The following is a 17,113-nucleotide window of genomic DNA, read 5'->3' on the forward strand; positions in this document are numbered from 1 at the left end:
ACGCCTTAGCTTCACCACTGGGTATAATTACTGCAGACGTGTAACACCCCACTATAATCTGCCAGCAGCGGGCCAGTCTATCAAAAACATAAGTCAGGAAAATCCATTACAGTCTTCCGGCTTTTTGGGACCCACTTGCCTGGCTGCCCCAGCCTAGTTATGTCCCTGGCAATGATGAAATTAAATAGGTAAAGGGACATTCAATGACAAGGCTGGGATAAGAATTCAATACAACAATTGCTGTACAACATAAGACTAACACGGTAATTGTGTAAACAAACTAAGGTTATGAAACAACCATTTAAACACTTTGTCAAGGTGACTTACGAATAGCACAATGACATTGGAAAGCATTGTATGCAAATCATACTTGGAATTGTGTCATTCCCATACAAAATCAAACATACCAACATAGGTATTTCTCCTATGACCTAGGTATGATTTATCTCCATTAAGTACAAAATAGCTCCATAATATACAAGCACCCCCACCCCACAAGACTCAACTTTGTCTCCCTGAAAAAGGAAATCCCCCTTTCTTCATGTTTTATTTTTCAGTACAGACTGAATGTTTACCAGACATTTACCATGAACTTTTAGGGTGCATCTGTATTTTACGAAATAGCCTATTGGTAATGAGTGATCTTTTAAAATGTACCATACATAAATAACAAATACAAAATTCTTCGACATCATTATTTTTCTTGACCTTTTCTTAACCTTTAGAAAAAACAACTTGAAAATTACCTTACACACTTCTCATGGACAAAATATTCTCAGTCGACAACCGACAGTAAATATCGTAGAAGTGTGGGAATGAATGTAGAAGTAAATCGGAACATTAGTAGAATGCATTTAGGGACTTTATTTTAATGCTAAGGGAACCAAACCTAACCTGCCTAACCTAAGCACGAAAGCATATATTGAACAAAATATTAAGTGATTGCTAAAATTCCGCAGTATGTGTTCAGACATAAATCAAAAACGAACCATGTAAAAATTGCATTCGTAGCATGATGAAATCGCAATAAAACAAAAGGAACTTGGGCCTAATTTTGTTACTTGCATGAAGTAGGACCACTTTCCATGGAATGCCCCACACAGTAGTAATTTGTGAGAAATTTTCTTGACAAATATGTTAGTATGAATGTCACACACGTAACACTGAAATGCCCCTTGTGCAAATTAGCATCTACAAACTTAAAAAGCAAACAATGTTCCTACCATGCATATCCACAGGATTATAAAGAATTTCCTTACCCTCAAAAAACATAAAACGAAGGAACAATTTAAGCCAAAACAAATATACTGTAACATTTTATCATGCTTCAAAAGTTTGTGACAATTATTTTTTATGGTAAAGAATTTAGTACATTTGTGATAAGTCCACTTTATACTCAGGTTAACTGGAACTGAACTCGCAGTTTAAAGTTGGATCTGAACCAGCATGTGATGCATCTCCACTACACTATCAGGGAAGCTTGGTAAAAAGTTCAGGAATTCAGTGGCATATAAATTACCCATATTATGCCATATATGACATGCATATCTCAAAAGTGGTACATGATGAAGAAAAATGGGCAGCAAATCTGAAACCAGCATGCCGAAATTACTAAGTTGCACAAGCAACTGCAATCAGAAGGTTTTCGCTGTCAGATGTATTCTTCCGAAGATCAAAATCTATCAATTAAAAAGAATTCAAAATATGTAGGAAATGCAGGTGTATCATGATGAAATTGTAATTAGAAAATTGGAATATGGGCCACAAATTTTCCTCTTTACACACACACAGAGTTAGTTACATCTGCGCAAACATTCCACGAAAAGTGGCCCTACTCCATGTGAATAAACAAATCAATCGATCTGAAAATTAATATTGTTCTGAATTCCATTAAGGCTTAAATATTTGTGAATACATGCAAGGGGTGTTCAGTATGTTCTAATACTGACCCACTTCCCTCGCTCCCAGCAGCATAAATTTAACATTCCTAAAAAGTAGAAACCTTATAGATTGTATGTAAAAACACTTGCATTCAAACAGGTATGTTAGTTTTCACAGGTTGTCAAACTAGAGCATCTGTAGAAAAGTGGTGAAAATGGAAAATAGTGTAGTCATCAAGTAGTTGAACATGAAAACCTTAAATCCGCAAGAATACATGAGGACTCTGTACAAACTTCAGAACAATCTGCTCCATCATATTGTACCGTGAGTTCAAACATAACAGAGACCTGCAAAAAGTTCACGCAGGTGAACTACAAGTGACACTGACCACCAAGAAAATAATTTGGTAAAATTTTTATCTCCGCGAAACGTATTTCTTCAAAGTACTTACGGAATTGAGTTTCTGTAGCGTTTCGTGGAAGTGTTTTCTCCTTTCGTTCAATTTATCTGGCCGGTAAATCAAGTATTTTTCGACATTAATGTATCTCCGATGCACAAAAGCTCTTGCTTCCATTACCTTCCACTATGTGAATCAGATGTTCTGTGTGTTTCATGACGTAACCCCCGGTTAGTGTTTCCAACCATGTGGTTTTGTAACTGATGTTCGATAACAATTTTAACTATGTTTGCCTTACCTAAGCTAACCTAACCTAACCTTGCCGGCCATGGTTCGTGGTACTAGGTATTTTTCGGTCAAAAAGGTTGGAAACACTGAATGGACAATGGTAGTCAACCTGTCAACGCCATATTGCATGTTACCGAAGAGAAAAAACAACGAACAATAATTACTCGATATGTCGAAAATAGTTAATATTTTTGCTTAAAAAGCAAAATACCAATCTTCAACAATCCCTCGCAATGCAGAACATGTAAGTACAAATATGAAAAATCACAGAATGAGTGAGTTATAGACATTTAGCAGAGATTGGAATATTAATAATAATTTATTTTTTATTAATTTCATCATTCAATATAATCATTATGAATATTTTAATCCAATCTCATGTTTAGGAACTTGTGTAAAATGTGACATGACAAATATAATGCTGGAATGGACCATACACTGATTTATGCTAAACGTATATTCCTAGTTTCTTTAATAAAAATAAGGGTAACAGTATAGTATAGTGAAAACACATTTCACTCGTTTATTTCCTAATTATTTACATTTGTACTTACCTGTTATGTATAGCAGAACAATTTTTAACGTGCGATTTTGCTTTTTCACTGAAAAAAGTGTAATTTTTCACATTACAAGTATTTACTTTTCTTTCTAATTCGCTTTCGTTACACACAATAGGCAAACATAGAAAATTAAATTGAAAAAAAAAAATACTGTTTCACTTTCACTACGCCCCTAGACTCTCTTCGTACAGATATACATCCACTTCCCATTCGGTCCAATGTGTAGCTTACATCTACTAGAACATTTAGGACATTCCATTTCTTCCTTGACGATTCCATGTTCAATTAAAAAATCTTGTGGGTCATCAATATCCGGGAACATTTTCACAATGAAACCTTCACATGTCATCTTGTAAAACTACCGCGTGGTTGCTACACTAACAGGGGGTTACATAATGGAACTCACGGAACATTTGATTCACGTAGTCGACGGTAATTGTGGCAAGAGCTATCGTGCATCGGAGATACGTTAATGTCGAAAAAACATGATTTCCCGGCCGAATAAGTTGAATGAAGGGAGAAAACACTTCCACGAGCTTCCTAAAGTCTACAGAAACTCAGTTCCGTAAGTAATTTCTCCTGTAAATTTGAAGAAATACGTTTTCACTATACCATACTGTTACCAAAATAAGTGCATCTGATAAAAAAAACTGCCATTTTAAATTATTATTATTCAAGTTTAACAAAACAATGGTGGGGCAATCCATGAAAAGTGGTCTTCAAGTAAATAACAAAATTAATCAATCTGGAAAGTATTATTGCTTTTAATTGCATTTAGGTTTAAATGTTTGGGAATGCATATAATTTTCATATTTCATCAACAAAAAATATTACCATCTGTAGCAAATATGCTTCACAAACTAAATCAAATTTTGCATCAATATTTTTAACCAATTGTATGGTTAGAGCATTACATTTTATGGAAGAATGTCACACACGAAATGCTGGAATGTATTGGTTAATTTTTCTCTTCAAGCACACTCGAAAGCGGTAAAAATCTGATATTCCCCGGACACCTATAACTTCTTCGTTTTGTCAATTATTGACATTTGTACTTACCTATCTGCTTCGCGGAACATTCTTTAAGATGTATTCACGTTTTGGTAACATTATCGTATGAGGAAAACTGATTCCTTCAAATTTACAGGAGAAAGTACTTATGGAAATCATTTTCTTTACCGTTGTGGAAGTTCCTGAATGTAGATTTGATCCATTTTAATGTGAATGCATGTTGTTTTCTGCAAAAATCTCTGTCCGACACACTGTTTCTGCTCCAGCCATTTGCTTTCTGCACGAGAGTGCAATGTTCCGTGTGTTAAGATTATGCAACCCTGTAGCCAATGTTTCAGCCTCGCCGTGTTTTCACTAGAACATGACGTGTCGAGTATTTTTAATTATTTTTTTTAACTATGATTGCCTAACCTAACTTAACCTAACCTAACCTAACCTTACCTTACCGAAAATGGTTTTTGGGGCTAACGAGAATGGTTTTAGGGGCTAACGTCAATGGTTTGCGACGTATTAGCATAATTTCAAATCTGGGCACGAAAGTAGATATTTTCCAGTGAACGAGGTTGCAACACTGCATAAATCGAAGAAACACTCTCAGAACGCCCCCTAAACCAGTATGCTATCATGGCCATAATGTGTTACAGATTCGAAACAACAAATAACAGTAAGTACTCGTAAATCTAAGAAATAGACATTGATATGCATTATTTCACTTTAGGAAATGTTCCACATTCGAAAATAACACGTTAGCAATGTACAGAAGTCCGAAATATATGATTCGTAGGTGTTTCTCTCATATGATAATAGTACCCACGTTTTTTTTTATCAAAGTAATTGCAATTTTTCACATAATTTTAACTATGTTTGCCTAACCTAACTGAAACTAACCTAACCAAACGTCAATGGTTCGCAATTATTTTGCAATTTCTAGATCCTGATACTACCACGACACGAAATTTTAACTATGTTTGCCTAACCTAACCAAAACCAACCTAACCACATGTCAATGGTGTGAATTTCCACTATGAAACATTCCCACATCACACAAAACACCTTCCAGATGTTAGACAATGCTACAGGAACTTATTACCGTAAGTAGTTTCGGTTAATATGTGATACCGCCCGGACGGATTTCTTCAAATTTACAGGAGAAAGTACTTACTGAAATGAGTTTCTTTAGCATTCTGGACGTTCTTGGAGGTATTTTCTTTCACGGAAAGTAAAAACTTCGTTTTTGAATGCTGCCGAACAAGAATTAATCACTTTTTACGTAAGAAATTGGCATTGCCTGCCACATTATGCCGTTGTTTCAATTGTGTGCGTGCAGATGGCGAGAGCGTTGAAAGTCACGCGATCTCTGCAGTGTTTCCAAACATGCCTTTTTCTTACGAGATTTTTTTTTTTTTAACTATGCTTACCTAACCCAACCCAGCCTAACCTAACCCTGCCGGAAATGGTCCGTGGGGCTATCGTGAATGTTTTTGGGGCTATCTGTCAATGGTTTTTGGGGCTATCGTGAATGGTTTTTGGGGCTTTCGTGAATGGTTTTTGGGGCTATCCGTGAATGGTTTGTGGGGCTATCATGAATGTTTTTTGGGGCTATCCGTCAATGGTTTGTGATGACATAATAAACACGAAATTAGGTATTTTTCGGTGAAGAAGGTTGAAACACTGCATACCCATTCCAAATCGACAAAACACAAGCACGACGTGCTGATGATCCATGACGAGTGCACGCCATATTGTCTATTACAGAAGCGGAACAAGTAAGACAAATAATCAATCGTAATATGAAAAGTTGACACTATTTTATGGAAAAAGGCATAGCTTCACCTTAAAGAATGTCCCACAAGGCAAAATAGGTAAGTACCAGTGGTAAAATTAAGGAAATAAATGAGTGAAAGGTGTCCAGGCGTTATCGCATATTTACCGTAGTTTCTTCTGTAGAAATGAAGAAATCTGTCCGGGGAATATCAGATTAGTACCCTTTTTAAAATATTGTCTGTCATACAAGAAACGTCCATTTAGTATGAACTTAAGTTTTTATGGGTTTTGCTATCATCCAATGCAAGGGAGAGAGTACTGATATTCCTATTAGCGTTGCACCTAACTGCTTCCATTTACATATCACAATTTATAGGCATTGCACGTATGTGTGTACAACTGTCAAACAATTTACTGTAATTTATTCCTGTTCCTTCAAATTCAAGGTATTTCATATTCATGCACCAAAAATATAGTTTGAAGTGAAACTGTTTCCATCTACTTGCCCAAATAAAAGCTATAAAAATTCAATAATTTATTCAATATAATGCCCTCTAAAATAAGACGACATTAAACTAAAATCAACAATTTCAGCGTTCCCTCCAACTGTCAAGGTAAGTAGGTCTCTCGAAAGTTGTGAATGGGATGTCATGTTTTATTGCACTGACACAATTCGCCTACACTGGTTGAATTTAGGTCTATTTTATGATAAAGAGTAGTGGGAAATTCACTAGACAACATAATTCACACAAAAATCTCACGAGTTTTAAATACTACTTTGAACGGGTTCTAAAACTATCAAAGATAAACGATGGATGTTCGCCTTAAGACAGAGGATACTATTCCACAGATTTACAAAAAATAAGGCGTAACGACATTTTCAGCTCAGGAGTGGTATAATTAACTTATAGCATTGTGTGCGATAATAAGTGTGGAGTAAAACATAAAGATACCAATGTACTACAAGGAATGTATACGTACACAATAACTCTTCATCAGACAGTTTGCAGAAGCGAACTTGAAATTTTTCTACTTTGTTTCTCACAAAATAATTAGTTTCAAGAAAACAAATAAATACTTACAAACTTCTTTTTCCTCTTACTTAAAGAAAAAATATGTATAATCAAGGTTGTTTAATTTTTGACATCGACATTGTAACAAGTATCATTAGTAAACGATAGTTGCAGAAATTTCCAGATTACAACAACGACATCTACTTTTACAGAACCAGAACGTTGAATGCTTGCAGTGTTGCCACAACGAAACTGCACCAAAACTTCAGCCACGGAGCTTCAGCTAAAAATCACTTTCAAAATGAAAAATTAAAATTTCAATTGTGGTGTGGTGTGGAAAACTTTTTGAATCCATTAATTTTACGGATAATGATCCATAAAATGGTGTGCAAAATACGTTGGCAATAAATGTTTTACTTCTTGAGAAAATACGCCTTAACGTCCCAGAAACAGAAACTTTCTGTGGTCCTCTGATTAGCCAGAGAAACTTTTGACGTGACGATCTATAGTCCTGGGACACTAAGAGTCTGCCAATTATTATTGTGTAGCCCAATGATCAGGCGCAAGCAACGTGAATACAAGTTTTTAACCTTTACAATCTGTCCGGAAGAAATCTGAATGAACGGCTCTCATATCCTACCAGTCGGCAATAAGTACAAATGCCAACCAGCAGATGGCAGCATCGTTCTACCATTGCCTGCCATCTGATGGATACTTTCGACATTAAATGTGTAGCACTGACAGTACTGAATATGAGAAAGTAATAATCCAAACAAGCCACAGTGCTAAAAAAATAAAAATAATAACTTTTCTGGGAGAGGAGGTCTTGTTAAAGACAAGGCTATTTGTAGAAAGGAGAGACCAATGGCTTTCCTCCAAATTTGGTGATTTTCAGAACTTTCTTATGATCAAGAATGACAAAATACGGATATCGGAATATGCATTTATCTGTTATCCGCCTATTTTTACAATCGGTATATTCGTATTATTTGAGTGTCTAAATTTCTAAGATAACTCGAGTGGTAACTTTGCAAATGGCTACTGTGCATGTAGTAAAGGTAAAGTGCTCCCCTGTGCTTAGCAACAAGCCATGAAGGTGTATAGGGGGTGTGGGGGTAACGCCCCACACTTTCTTGATCCGATCGTGAGTGGGGTTGATGTGATCAGCATCACGCCCCTGACTGCCTTTACCTCCCAGGGTTTCCCCCAGGTACCCATGTCATTCGACGCTGGATGGGCGCCAGGACCGCTTCCAATGTTAGAAAAGGTCCCGGGGTTCGATCCCCGGGACCTTTCGCATTGTAGTCAGACGCGTTACCGACTGAGCTACCGCGGTCTGTGCATGTAGCTATATCATTAAATATATAGTATATTGGATGGCTTAACTGTAACCATAACTAATAGTAATAATAAGAAGAAAGCTGGTCATAGACACCACATAAAAATTCTCCGTAGTTTCCAGCACTTACATGTATAAATAAATGAAGAGAGTAATATTTTTGGAATTTAAATACCAATTACTAGTTCTAAGCAATTTTCAGAATCAGCGTGGAGCAAAATATATCTCTACTTTTGACACACGTACATCTTGCCTAACATACAAATACGAGAGATAATTGACGTTTCAGAATACAAATTTCTCGGTTAATATTATCAGGCAAGGCCGCATGCAGGATTTTTTCCTCAGGAGGGGGCAGTTATAGAAACTTTTATTATTATTATTATTATTATTGTGGTTATTATTTTTATTATTATTACCACCACTACTACTACTACTTATGTTTTCTTAAAAAATACATACATTTGCCATTTGCATATTCTGTGTATTTATATAGAAGTTGCATAACTGGATATTTAACATATTAATTCATGCAGGACAAAAAGCTGATTTTTTATAATTAGATAAGTGTAAAATAGACTATAAGCTTAAATGTACCTACTTCAAAAAAAAATGATAATAGTTGCTGTAACTTACAGCCTGTAAGTCACAGAAAACAATTTTTTTTTGTTACAAAATATCGCTACAATTTCACCATTCGAATTGCATTAAATCTTTCCAGGAATATCAGGGGGCAAGTACCCCATGGCACCTCCTTGCAGGCGCCCTCGTTATCAGGAATGTTACAATGAATGAATGAATGAAATGCTTCCGTGTAAAGGATTATCTGCTATAAGATTTTTGGAAGCATTTGCATAGCATTTATCCTAGCAAAAATGTTAAAGGAAGTAATTTCGTCTAAAGCGGGCCGTAGAGAACTGACTTCTAAAACTAACGACAAGCCTTCAGTGAATTTTGTGGCGATAGGAAAAAGTCACCCGCCCTCTGCATAAAGCTCTGCTGCCTTTAGTTCCCAGACGGCTACCGAATTTTTTTAGAAGTTCATTTGAAATTGTTAAATTACGTGAATTACGGGATTCATGTCAACATATTTAACTATTATGTTATCTGAGCTATTCACTACACCATACATGCAATTGTTATGTATTCAGTGCCGCGAAAAAATAAGGCGCCTGGGCGGAGTAATATTTTGGGAATGGCTGATCTAGAAAAGTTTTCATAATCCCTTTGCCTATATGCCGGAAACAGGAAAATATGGTAAAAATGTAGGACTGGCCAGTTCAACGTCGTTTTAGGACAGGTCACACGGCTTTCATATTTTAAATTAATATTTGCAATATTCACAAAATAGTTTAGAATTTCTTGTCTTAAAGAAATTGCATTATTTTCAAGATAGTTTTAACATGTTTTAAAAATATTTACTATTCCGAAATAAATAAAACTCTGGGCCTCATTACATCGTTTTTCAGTCATTTTAAACAGTTTACTTTCTTGAAAAGTTTTTCGAGAGCAGAGATCGAGTGAGGTAACTAGTAGTACCAAAATGTAGTATTATAGGTTACAATTCGAAGCAGAGGATTTAGAGGGGTACACTACACATCCCCCCCCCAAAAAAAAATCCGGGGTAGAGTGGAATGTATATGTAGTACAGTGGGATCCATGAGTATTACCGTGCAAATTGTCCATCACCATGTTCGTGCACTTTATTTGATCCAATAAGAGCTTCAAGACTTAAAATAAAACTCAAAACAAGCTGTTGACAACTTCTGCACCAGCATAATTAAAAATTCATTACTTAAAAACACATAGGATTTAAGAGAAAAATTAATGAAAATCTGTAGTCATGGACAATTTGCAAGGTAATACTCATGGATCCCACTGTAAAAGCAAATTGCCCATCACCCTTTCTATTACTCGAAGAGAACTTCAAGCAATGAAACAAAAATCCAAACAAGATACTGACAACCTTTGGGTAATAATCCACTCCTTAAGGATGTAGGGTGTACAAAAGAGAAAAAATAATAGGCATGGACAACTTGCACACTTGTGCATTTCACTGGACAATGTACCCCTGTACTTCCCGTATCCGCTACTATGGTACTGACAGCAAAAATAAAGTATGATCCATTACTGGATTTAGAATAACGAATAGGAGCAATGTTCAGTGTAGCAGAAGCGTTTCACTATTAAATCCCAATCATCTAGAAAATAAGAGGACCGTATTAGCGTAGAAAAGGAAATTATTCACTTTTCTACATTTGACGAAATGATGAACAATAAGTCCATCACGACAAGGAATCTTTTAAGCATAGTGCGTGTATGAGAGTGTTCAGTAACGCGAGCTAATGTCTGAACGAACGACACCAATAGGTGTCACTTCGAATTTGTCGCCATTTTTCTCTTCATTTTTACTGAAAAATCAATGTCGTAGCGATCGGCTGCGTAGCCGTTTAGCAAATCCAAACCTAAAGGTTCGTGAATAGGTTTCGAGCTCAAGTGCTAAGTAGTTCTGACAGCAATAACGATAGCTCCCAGTCCGTTCTTCCGACACCTCATACATTTTTTTTTATTTCTCTCTTTGAATCGGCTCCCCTCCTGTCGAGATGCCACACACACACATACACACCTGAGGGCATTGTTCGGGGGGTCAGAACCTCGCCTTCTTTTCTACCGTGAGCCGCTCCTTCGAAACTGCTTTTCTTTCGCCCACAAAAGGTTTTCCGACTTACTGAACAGGCAGGAGGGACTGTAGTGCAATTGCACCACAGAAACGACAGGTGTGTCTCATGTCGTAAAATTATCTACGCTTATCGAAGCTTCATTCCCTCCGTTGCAATCTCTCTACAGCGAATGACTGTGCAGCACTAGGAAAGCATTTAATTGGAAAACACTTTTATGCAATTTACAAAAAAACACACACAGAACCCAAAACGTGTCAATTGCCACATATATTTTGATTTCAATAACACGTTAACGTGCATGAACTGCAAATGATGCAACTTTTAGTGTGTCAAAATACACATAGGAATGTATTAAAGGGTTTTTTATGAGATGAAGTTCCGTATGATGCACAATTGACACAGTTAAATGTATAATTTTGTTATCTATGAATGATCTTGTCTGATCTTCCAAATTGACGAATTTTTGTGCATCACACGGAATTTCATCTGATAAAAATACCCTTTTATACGTTTCTATGTGTATTTTGACACACTAAAAGGTGCATCATTTGCAGTTTATGCACGTTAACGTGTTATTGAAATCAAAATATATCTGGCAATTGACATGTTTTTTGTTCTGTGTGCATAAATAAACCTTCTTTTCCAGGGTGGCGCAAACACTATCCCAACGCCGACCTTTGTAGCACAGTGTTACGATACCTACCAGGAGCCCCGGGTTCCAATCAGTGATGTGCCGTAGACTATAAGCACAGATAAAGAATGAATATATCTTTATCTGTGCTATAAGTTTACGTCTGCATACGTTGTCTACACGTAATTTACGCGTAGATTACATTGGCTTTAGTTTACATAGAGTACGTAGACAATACAAACTATACTAAAAGTGACATTTGCAATTATATTTGTTCCTACCCAGGTGACATGAATCCTATTTACAGAAAAAGTTATCTCATTTTCTATCATAAACTGTAGGGAAAAGCTAAAATGTATTCAAATAAGAGATGGCAGTCGTCAGGAAAAAGTAATGTTTTCCCCATAAAACAATATAATAATTCCCTAGTTGCAATTTTTCTTTGTTGAGAAATTGCTTGTAATTGTAGAGAAGATTAAACAAATTACTTCCCACATTTTAACAACTGATATACTGTATAATTCTGTTTCACTTCCACAGCACCCTTAATTAAGCTTCCGCCTTCAACCATGTGGTTTACATAGATTACGCTATATAGTGTATAAAATAGTCTACGTGTAAAATGTAGACTACATCGTTGTTTACGCGTAGACTGGTTCCAATACCGGCCTGGCCATGGGTGTCCTTTGCGAGTGTCGCTTCATCAATTTCATCACTCATCCCCATCGTTACGACTAGTAAAAAGTAGCAGAAAAGCGACGCTAAATAAAAAAAGTCAAACAGTTTACCAGGGAGAGCAATGCTATATTTTGAATGGTTTGAAAAGGGGATAATATTTGCTTTACTTTCCGCATAAAAAGCAAAATGAACAGAATTAAATTTTACACCACTGTCTTTCCAGCGAGGAAAGTGCCCCCTTGCCCCCGCTGGATACGCCCATGAAAGAAAATAAAACGTTCTCCTCTCATCTGCACCATTATTACAATACATTCATGATACTTCCTTCAGGTTGTTCCTCGTTTAGTTGACGCTTGGCTCCAACCTTTCCGTCTAGTATGTATGCAGGCCACACAAAATGTACGTTTTAGTAATTATGTGTGTCCAAGTATTAAGAAAGTATTGAGCTAAATAACTTAAATAGACCGTAATTAAATTTTCAGAGTAAAAACATCTTGAGGGGCACTTCAAAAATATATTACTGACTTTTCCAGTCTATGTTTTGGAGCGAATAACTGGGCAAAGAGAGAAACTGATTTTTGGCAAGTTACATTACCATTTCTAAAATGCCAAGTTTCGTGTGAAAATCATACTTATGCTTCCAATGAACTAAACTATGTAGAAATATAATTACTTAATGAATAACTTTACATTTGTAAGAAATATATTCTGGAGTTAACATTGAATATTTAAGAGATTTTATCAGGGTTTCCCCGATGGCGCAGTGGTAGCGTTGTCTCCTTGTAATCAAGGGGTCCTGGGTTCGATACCCGGTGGAGGCACAAGTGGTTCGGATCCCACTTTAAACTGTAGGTCCAGTCCCGATTAGCCTTACTGTGCATAAAGTGGACTTAAAACAACATATCAATCAATCAATTAAGAGATTTTATCGGTACAATAAAAAAAAATCTCGCCCTTATTGGATTAATTTTGCCGTAAGTACGTATCACGATTCGGCAAATTGATGCTTAAAAATAATATACAGCAAAAACTTTGAAAAATATGTAAATGGTTTAATTTTAACTTGCCCAATATTTTTCTTTAGAGTATGGTACAAGTACTAATACGTATATTTTATATCTTTGTTTTATTAAAAAAAAACAATAATTATATATTTACCATTAATTAAACAATATTTTCCTCTGGTAAAATTATGCCTCACGAAAAGCTTATTTTATAAAGTTATTAACTTATGTAGAACAAATAAATTAGAAGCGAGAAACCATTGCTTTCAAATCAGCAGTGATTTAACCGGATTATCAGAAACCTCCTCCCATCGAATGTAACACTTCCCTAGAAATTTTTAAAAAGCCCAATTTGTGATATTTTGTTGTTAAATTTGCATTGACATCCCCTAAAAATATACTATCTCAGATTAAACATTTTTGGCAAATCGGTCATGTCATAAGTTGTTGAGTAATATACTGAATCAATAATTACTTCAATAATAATTTGTTTTCTGAACAGTCATAAATGGATTCAATCGAAACATTGTAGTTGGTAGCTAATCGGAAAATATGTCCAACCATTTTGCATAAATTAATTATTACTTTGGTCAAATGATAAAAAGTGAGTACATGATATTTAAAATTGAGGTATACCAAAATTGATTAATCCCTAATCTACCTAAAATATGCAAACCACTTTTTAAACATATTTTAAGACATGTTGGGGTTGGGCAAAGAGAATATTTCTAATCATTCTTATCCACCAGCTTTTCAATTGATAATAAATTCAATTGATACGCCACACTGAAAGAGCTGTTCTTACGTTGCAAGGCAAGTTTTACAACTTGAGATAGATAACATGTAGGAAATGTTCCGAGAACGGTAATTGTTGTAAGACCATAAATCTATGGTGTATATAAGAAGATGACATACAGTAATGCAAAGAGATAACAAGTGAACATTAAACAGAGCATGTATGTAATGATGTCGGTCGAAGAGCGTATATGTCGGTATACTTGCACTGTTATTCAATTGTTATGTTTGAACAGACTATTGAACACAATTAACTCAAATATGGATACCATGTCTCGATAATCAAACCAATGTAATGGTTTAAATGTTAGTGAAAGAAAGGCTACACATTGCATTTTTTAACAATGTTAATATGCTTCATTTACAATAAAAGAACATCTTGGCACTAAATATTTTAACAATGGAACACTTACATCCTCTACAGTAGGCTGTTGAGAACGCGTCGACAGAACAGCTTTCCTTTTCAAATAGTTAATCCAGAGTGTTATTTATAAATTCCACCTTCCTAATTTGCAGTCTTGCGACCGAAGTTATTGGGTTATAGAGGTTGAAATAATTCGCCCTTTTAAGTTCTCATACCGAGTTTGGAGAACTTATAAAGAAAAACTGATACGAAAATCTATCTGTATGTCAGTGTTGCACTATACAAGTATCCAAAATATCACCACTGAACACACGAAGTTACATATAGAAATGCTCATTTGCTTCCTTCGTCGTAATATACTCATTTAGTTTCTCTCACATTTTTGAGTTTGAGATTACGTTTGTGTTTCGGTAACTCCTGTTTCTAGCTTATTAAAAATATCAAGTTTTCAAGATAAAAATGTAAGAAAAAACTATGTTACTTTTAAATATTAATGCACAAATTTAATACGATTAGTCTTAAAACGTCTTGTAACGTATGAAATAAATAAACTGTCATGTCCATAAATCGTCAAAATTAACGCCAAAAATTTAAATAGGGTCTATTTTGTTCATGCGCAATTCCATGCTAATTAAAGTGCAAGGGTTCATACGATTATTCTGCAAGGATATTAATAAGCATTGTTTCCAGCTCTATATTCAGTCACATATGTTGGCTGGTGTTTAGGTTTCATTTCTCAAATTTGGCATTACATTAAAGTAAGAAAATGACCATGGTAGTGGACATTTTGTCTGGTATGCAGTTGACTGTAGTTCTCTTTTTTCAGATTTTAAGCTTCACTGCTAATCGAATTCATGATCTCTTGATTACAAGACGTTATAGTGTATAACTTTCATAAAGTTTATATTTGTTTGAATAGATCATGAGTGAGGTAGAAGCCGTAGCATATTACAATGCTTTCCCCAATTCTCCTTGCTCAATCAGTTACCTATTACATTAGCCATGCGATCCCTCCTTCCTTTCCGTTATAAGAACAGGCAAGCAGCTTGAGTCTTCGACAGAAAGCGCTGAAGCAAACGTAATGTGTTGAGATAGACAAGCGGAAAACTTGTATGAATGGCGGCTGGAATTTCGCGATTTCCTTTCAAAAAACCGCTAATCTCTTCACGGTTCAGCAGCTTCAGGCAATGCCCTTGCACACGAATTGAGGTTGCAGGACGACAGGCACGGTTCTCCCTCTCGTTTGCAAGATTTTTTTCAGACCACGTGACATTGGTTTTGTCAGTCTGATTGAGAATAACTACGAACGAACTAACATATTTATGGAAGGGTTCTGGAGTTGTGGAAGTAAATCCTGAGAATACTGAGTGTTAAATATCAAATAAAACTTTATTTCTATTATTTTTAAACAGTACAGCTTCCTAAATTCCCAGATTTTCTACGTTTAATTTATAACAAAGAGGCAAGTTGCAGCACATTTCTGTGTTGAGATATGAATGGCTTTATTTTTGTTTTATTTTAAGTCGCTTTTCTACCTGTCGAGATAAATCACAACGATAAGGATGAATGATGAACTGAAGAAAGAAACAATGGGACAAATATCCTTACACGAGATTCGAACGGAGAACCCTTTAGTCTTTTCAGATTCTTGTACTAATGGTCAACCATAGCTATATTGTACTTAGCTTATTCAGGTATTACATACTATTTAAATTATTTAAATAAAATTATTTAGGAAATATTTACATGCAAGCAAATTTACTGGGATCTCTAGAGCAGTGTATATGTGTGTATCTGCATGTAAGGTAAACAGGGGTATTAAGGACCACCAAACTGCTATTTCATTGAAGAAATTCATCAGGAGCTGTTCAAGAAAACACAAACAGGATGCATTCTGGAATGTATATTTTCTAGTTTACATTAATGACAACACAAAGAAGTAGGAATATAATGCAAAGGCAAAAAAAAAAAAAAAATGAATTGAAAGGTAGGTTGTATGGTCCCAATTGCCCCTTTGCTGGGTAATAAGGACCAGCCAATGGGGTATCAAGGACCGGTCCGCTTTTGAATGGTACGTCCTTCTTTTTCGAAACACAATAATCTTGAACTACGTCACACAAGTCTTGTTTGTTCATCCCAAAAACCCACTGAGGAAATAGAATGAAGCACTCCTCTAATTGTGATTCTTCTGCAGCTGTTAGTGCAGTAGACGTTCCAGGATGCGCTTTTAAGTTCATACAGCCTCTCAGCAGTTCATCATGGCGTTTTCACTCGTCTGTCTGCCTTTTGGCTGGTTCCGTTTCCCGGTCTTAACTACGCAGCGTACACGCCATTTGTGTGCAGAGTACTATTTACACAAACAAAAAAGGATCACAGGCCGTGCACATGGCTGGTGCCTGCCGCTTCGCATTTCTTTGAGCTTTTTACGAAATTCTAGCACGCGGTCCTTAATGCCCCGTGGTCCTTAATACCCCGGTTTACCTTATTATTTTTGATAAGAATGGTTCTGGTACTTTTCAAGTTTGGTTGTTATTGTTCTTCACAAGAAATATACCAAAATATCGTGGTATGATGTTCAGAAATGATATCAGTAAAATAAAATAATCAGGAGATTAGACACTGTTTATTGCTATGAAAAATGAAGATACATTCTTCTGGAAAACAACTTGTACTATTAATGTATTAGTATAGAAATAAATGTAGATTC

General features: G+C 35.7%; 1 protein-coding gene across 2 annotated transcripts in view; it reads right to left on the bottom strand.

The window, feature by feature from the left end:
• Window positions 1–14,590, bottom strand: part of BTBD9 (BTB (POZ) domain containing 9) — an 83,312-nt gene extending 68,722 nt beyond the window's left edge. Inside the window, exon 1 of one of the 2 annotated variants that reach the window (XM_083114042.1) lies at window positions 14,456–14,590. The gene's annotated coding sequence lies outside the window, so the exon portion shown is untranslated. Of the gene's footprint in view, window positions 1–6,983; window positions 7,131–14,455 lie in introns of those variants that run through there. The other variant, XM_083114040.1, reaches the window with a different exon arrangement.
• Between the last annotated feature and the right edge of the window lie 2,523 nt (window positions 14,591–17,113).

Source organism: Lepisma saccharinum, chromosome 28 (assembly GCF_977018435.1).
Source record: "Lepisma saccharinum chromosome 28, izLepSacc3.1, whole genome shotgun sequence".
NCBI lineage: Eukaryota > Metazoa > Arthropoda > Insecta > Zygentoma > Lepismatidae > Lepisma > Lepisma saccharinum.